The sequence below is a fragment of the Sinocyclocheilus anshuiensis genome, unplaced genomic scaffold, assembly GCF_001515605.1.
Source record: "Sinocyclocheilus anshuiensis isolate Anshui unplaced genomic scaffold, SAMN03320099.WGS_v1.1 scaffold43, whole genome shotgun sequence".
In the NCBI taxonomy this organism is placed as follows: domain Eukaryota; kingdom Metazoa; phylum Chordata; class Actinopteri; order Cypriniformes; family Cyprinidae; genus Sinocyclocheilus; species Sinocyclocheilus anshuiensis.
This window is the reverse complement of record NW_015549580.1, coordinates 816,762-822,770: the sequence shown is the minus strand read 5'-3', so window position 1 is coordinate 822,770 and position 6,009 is coordinate 816,762. Positions and strand designations below refer to the sequence as shown.

At 35.0% G+C, this 6,009-nt stretch overlaps 1 protein-coding gene across 2 annotated transcripts in view; it reads left to right on the top strand.

The window, feature by feature from the left end:
* Positions 1 to 3,862: 3,862 nt before the first annotated feature.
* The window catches only part of LOC107657668 (maternal B9.15 protein-like), a 9,871-nt gene continuing 7,724 nt past the window's right edge, over positions 3,863 to 6,009 (top strand). Inside the window, exon 1 of one of the 2 annotated variants that reach the window (XM_016445844.1) lies at positions 3,863 to 4,039. The gene's annotated coding sequence lies outside the window, so the exon portion shown is untranslated. The remainder of the gene's footprint in view (positions 4,040 to 6,009) is intronic. The other variant, XM_016445843.1, reaches the window with a different exon arrangement.

Here is a 6,009-nt window from a genome sequence, read left to right as displayed (position 1 = left end):
TCCTCATTTGTAAGTCGCTTTGGATAAAAGCGTCTGCTAAATGACTAAATGTAAATGTAAATGTAAATATATGGTGGACTTATCAGTGGACTGCAAGCAAATCACATTTAATAATAGTGTTGTATTAGCTAATTTTAATATCGTGTTGTTCTGTTGTTTAAACTGAGATTACATAACCCCTATCACCACTGGAACTGACCTGTGACATTTTTCTCACCACTACCTGTACCCTAAAAATAACAATGTGTAATTATTACAAGCAGTTTCACAAAATATTTGCATTTAAGCACATGTAGCTCATTAATATTATACAGTAGTTTTGTAAATACACAACGTTAAGACCAACAGAGCTTTACATTGTGGAAAGATCACACCACACATTATCTCCACTCAACCAACAAGGCTGATCTTTGAGCGCACTGCAAACATAAACAACTATCGATCTTCTTCAGAATTGGTGAGAGCTGAGGTGGGATGGAAGACTGAGAAAAGACAGGGTAGATAACAGGTCAAAGAGAAGTGTGCTGCAATCTCTTTCACCTTCATTATAGAACCAAACTGGCCCTTCATACATAACATCATTACCAGAGTGGGAGAACAATCCCATTAGGAACACTTCACTCCTAATGCAGACAAACTGTTCCTTTGCCCAAGGGCAATCATTACCTGGGGGTGTGAGGGGGATACAGAGGGTGTGTGTGTGTGTGTGTGACTGTGTAGAGGTAACTGTGCATGAGAGGATGGTATGCTTATACTGGTGCTGATCTTGAAAGGCCATTGCTATCGATTGCATTAAGCTTGCTGGGAGCCCGGGAAATCGATACATTTTTAAAGGCGAAGCAACTAGCAGATAGCATTTGTGCGTTTAATACAAAATAGATACAAAGTGGTTATTTTTAAGAAATAAAAATACACATAATCAAATAAATATTATTAAAATGCTACATATTTAAAATATATATATTATATAATTTGCAAAAATGTATTTAAATTTTTTTGTCTGAATTAGTTATTTGTATATATATTTAAATTAAAATTATAATTATACACTGCCTTCAGATATGATGTGCCAGTGCAGAAATCTTATATTGTCAGAGAGCTCAGCCGTGGCAACCTAAAATAGCCATGTGTACAAACCCTCATCCATAACATCCTCTTGATCATTTCCCATGGCTACGAAGCACCTGTGGTTTCTAACATGAGGTAATACGAGCTCTTTTGCCTTGGTAGCAATAAGCTAAAGACAAAACCCTCAAGCTACTTTTCAACCTCTGTTATTGTTGTGGATAATACGCCAAGGACCTGTGGCAGCTGGGAGAACAAGAGAATAATAATAATAATAATAATTATAGGCTACTTTCAGAAATTAAAGGTGAAATGTATAATTTCTTAGGCATGTTGCCAAACTGGCACAAATTCTGACCAAACTAAAATCTTATTTGCTAAAACTGCTAAAATTATGACCGAACACTCCCTGTGTCTGCCATTGGTCAGTCATGCTGCAGCCCTGACCCAAACTCATCCCATTGGTCAAGCCACTGTTGCTGGGCTGGTTGGGATGCTCAAACAAACAAAATATTTTGATTGAGCCACAGTGTTTAGACTTTGGGGAAATCAGCCTACGGATGGCCAAAATGTCACATTCAAGACATTTTTCCATACAGAAGAAAAACTAATCAGATGCAAATGAATCAAGTACACAGGTTTCCTTCATTATGATTCACATAATTCCAACCTCACAAGGATGAGGTGCCAGGTCAAAAGAATGCATCACACTCTTAATTCAAGAGGGATGCCAAATCACCCATGGCTCTTTGACCAAATTAATTGCTTGTTCAAAGGCATCCAGGAAAAATCCTATCAGTCTACCATCTGAGTACCGGAATTACCCACTGACAAGGAATCTGGAGCCAAGAATGTAGGAAAAGACAATGGAAGGAGGAGAAAATGAGAGAAATCACACTGTTTACCAATTTTGTTCTTAAATTCCTGTTACAGACAGAGGCAGATTGATTATTCCCCTGGCTGCACTGTCAGTAAAAACTTATTGAATATTGGTAATGGCCATCTGATCTGCTTTCTCGTTTTAAATCTGTCCACCTCTCTTTCTTTTAGCCATAATTTCCTCTTGATTTAGTATCTGGGACATGCTGTATGATCTGACTGCGACTTTGGTTTGAACTTAAAGTGACTGACTGTGACTGCAAAGGAATGTATAAAAAATGAGTATAATCTCATGTTATAAGATTATGAGAATTTATCTCATGCTGTATTCTAGGCTGTTCTCTAGAATTCATATCATCAGGACATTTTCCATTTTCAATATGAGCAAGCTGAGCTAACGCGCAAGTTGATGAACATGCTCTTACATCAGATCCTCACCCGGAGAGCAACAGAAAAGCAGCATAAATGAGAAAAAAGGAAAGAGGAGGAATCAATTCTGCCATCTGCTGCACATCAGAGGAAGTTCACCTTCTATCAACACTTAGGCTAGTGTAATTCTATTCTTAACTGCCACTACAGGTGCATCTCAATAAATTAGAATGTTGTGGAAAAATTCAGGATTGAGGCAGTAATTAAAGCAAAAGGAGCTCCTACCAAGTATTGAGTACATGTACAGTAAATTAACATACTTTCCAGAAGGCCAACAATTCACTAAAAATGTTTTTTTTATTGGTCTTATGAAGTATTCTAAGTAATGTGCATTTAATTTATTTTATACACGAGTTTCACAATTTGAGTTGAATTACTGAAATAAATGAACTTTTCCACGACATTCTAATTTATTGAGATGCACCTGTACATTGCTTTATAGTGTAGTTAAATGGTTCAGTGTCAATGGACAGATTCTTACCTTGAACACCTTCAAAATACTTTCTCAATTACGGAGTAGCCTAATTGCATCAAAAATTATCAATTGCATTATAACTCATATTTATAATCATATATTATTAGATATTGTGATTTTTATGTTTTTGACGATTGGTATGTTTGTTTGTTTTTTTGAGTCTGTCAAAAAATAATGAAACATATTATAGCCTACATACATGCATTATATTATTTACATTTATAAGTAGGCCTATATACAGTCTTTATACAGTATAGGCTAGCCTATATATTATTCACAACGGTATTTTAAATAACCTTTTATTATTAAACTAATCTAAAGTATCACAGACGTAGCAAACATAACGTGTTCTTACAACATCTTCCTAAATTCCTTGTGTAGCCTCAATAAATATTCTGGCCAAGTGGATTAGGCTGGTAACACTTTACAATAAGGTTAATTAGTTAACTACTTTAGTTAACATGAACTAAGAATGAACAATACTTCTACAGCATTTATTAATCTTAGTTAATGTTAATTTCAACATTTACTAATGCATTATTAAAATAAAAATGTGTGCTTGTTAGCATAAGTTAATGTACTGTGAATTAACATGAACTAACAATGAACGACTGTATTTTCATTAACTAATATGAACAAAGATGAATAAATACTGTAATAAATGTATTGTTCATTGTTTTTTCATGTTAGTTAATACATTAACTAACATTAACTAAGGGAACCTTATTGTAAAGTGTTACCAAAGATGAATGAATACTGTAATAAATGTATTGTTCATTGTTTTTTCATGTTAGTTAATACATTAACTAACATTAACTAAGGGAACCTTATTGTAAAGTGTTACCATTATATTTTAAACTTACTTCCTAGTACACTAGCTCTGACCATATTTGGGCTTTGAGTGAATCAGCGTCATAATAACAGACATGACAGCTTGTAGTAGAAACGGTGTAAGCTGTACTTTATGGACAAGGAAGTGAGTCATATGCTAATCACTGACGGTAAAATGATGTGTTTGTTGGTCGACCGAGCCCAACACGAATGAAGAAACGTGGAAACACTGGTGTACTACAACCAGGAAGCAACGTGCTTAGGTAATTAGCCTATACTTGGATATAACAGTAGTTTGAAGGAAGTAGAACTGAAGAGAACTTGAAAAACATCCAGTCGTTTTGGATTCAGCTTATATCGGTAAGAAATTACCTTAAGAACTAGGCTATCCATTATACACAATAACAGTTCTAAGTTTTTATTTGTTGTTTGTTCTCTAGAAGTTAAAGGAATTAAGTTGTAAAAGTATCAAAGCATAATTGTGATTTATGTAAAATGTTCAACTCCGAGTATCACGATCGTACTTGTTACTGTAGTTGGACAGCACCATTATTACCATTAGGCTATTAAGATTTTTTTAAAGTCTGAAAAAATACATTATTACTTGGAGACACCATCTTGGTTTCATTACTCTGTATGTATTATATTTAGTAGATATATATCTATAATATATATAGACTTCATATATACATACAGTAGATATGATTTGGGGGTTTCTTATTGGGAATTTTCGATGATGCTCTTTCCCAGCCGCTTGCTTGAAAACCTTCAGTATTGCATGTGGTGCGCGTGTAGCACGTGACTGAATTGCTTGTAGCTCTATTTACTGCTTTATACAGTAATTTTGCTCAAGCTTTTTAATGGACTTATCGGTTTTACTAGACTGGAATAGAAGAAAAGAATATAATATTTGATTGTTGTAAACATAAGGACAAGCGGTTTGGAAAATAGATAGACAGATATATATTGTCTGTAAAATTGCTTTTTGCCTAAAATGGTCTACACTGAGTTTATAACGTGGGATATCGTATGGAGACATATGTAGAATGGACAGCCGTTCAGAGTCCATTTATAGAATATGTCAATGATCTCTCCTTTAATTTGGCTGCTACTGGTTAACAAACTTTAATCAACTTTAAACATTCATTCATACTTCAAATACAACCTCTCTTCAAAATAAATTGTCATATATATCATACAGTATAATGTTTGTGTGATGTGTCATTAACAGAATCTGCAAACTAAATAAAGCAGAATGTCCTAATGTCTTGTGCATGGGTTCAGATGGACTACAAACAGCTGCTGACTCATGTGTATAAAGTGAGCAGGTGGTCAACAGGTGCTGAAAGTTTTGTCAAGGCTATGACTAATTGGGTAGCCTACATTATTTAGTTTGCAGCTTCTGTCACAAGTTGCCCAAAAGTTTGACATGTAGGTGGAAAATAGATTTAATCTCAGATCGATTTGAGCCCTTTGTGCATTGTTAAAGAGACTTACTCTTGAACGAGTTATTATTGTGTCACTCAAATCAGCACTCTGACTAATGAGTAGATTCACAGCGTGCTGCTCAAAGGTTGCCTAATGCAACAACCCCAGCCACATGTTTAGAGTGGCAGATATTTGTTTATTTGGTTTAATTAGTGTTATATAAATTGTATAGGTTAACCTGATTTTTTTCTTCTTGGAATTAACAGATTTATTAATTGTCATAAGTAGGCTACCATGATTCACAAGGTAAAACCCTAAGTTTAATTTGAACAGTTGTTAATTGTAGAATAATACATTTATTCATTTAAACATAACTTCATTGTGGTTTTATTAAAGCTGCAGTCCGTAACTTTTTTTGGTTAAAAATGATCCGAAATCAATATTTGAGAAAGTACATAACCAGCCAGTGTTCAAAACTATTGCCTTACTTTATCCCGATTCACAACGGTTAGCTTATAATAATGTTTTCTAATTTGAGTGGTAGGGGTAGGTTTTCGCGGGAAATTCGAGCATGGCACTGCGTCTGTCAGGATTCTGGACTGTCTATGTCCGAAATCAATATTTGAGCAAGTACATGACCAGCCAGTGTTCAAAACTATCGCCGTACTTTAGCCCGATTCACAACGGTCAGCTTATAATAATGTTTTCTAATTTGAGTGGTAGGGGTAGGTTTTCGCGGGAAATTCGAGCATGGCACTGCGTCTGTCAGGATTCTGGACTGTCTATGTTCTGTTTTGCCCGTTTCTGTTCTAGTGTTTCCTTATTTCGTCATTACGTCACGTCTGTAAACATAAAGAAGTTGTCCCGGCTACTAGGCTATCGCATGTGAGGATCCTGCAGGT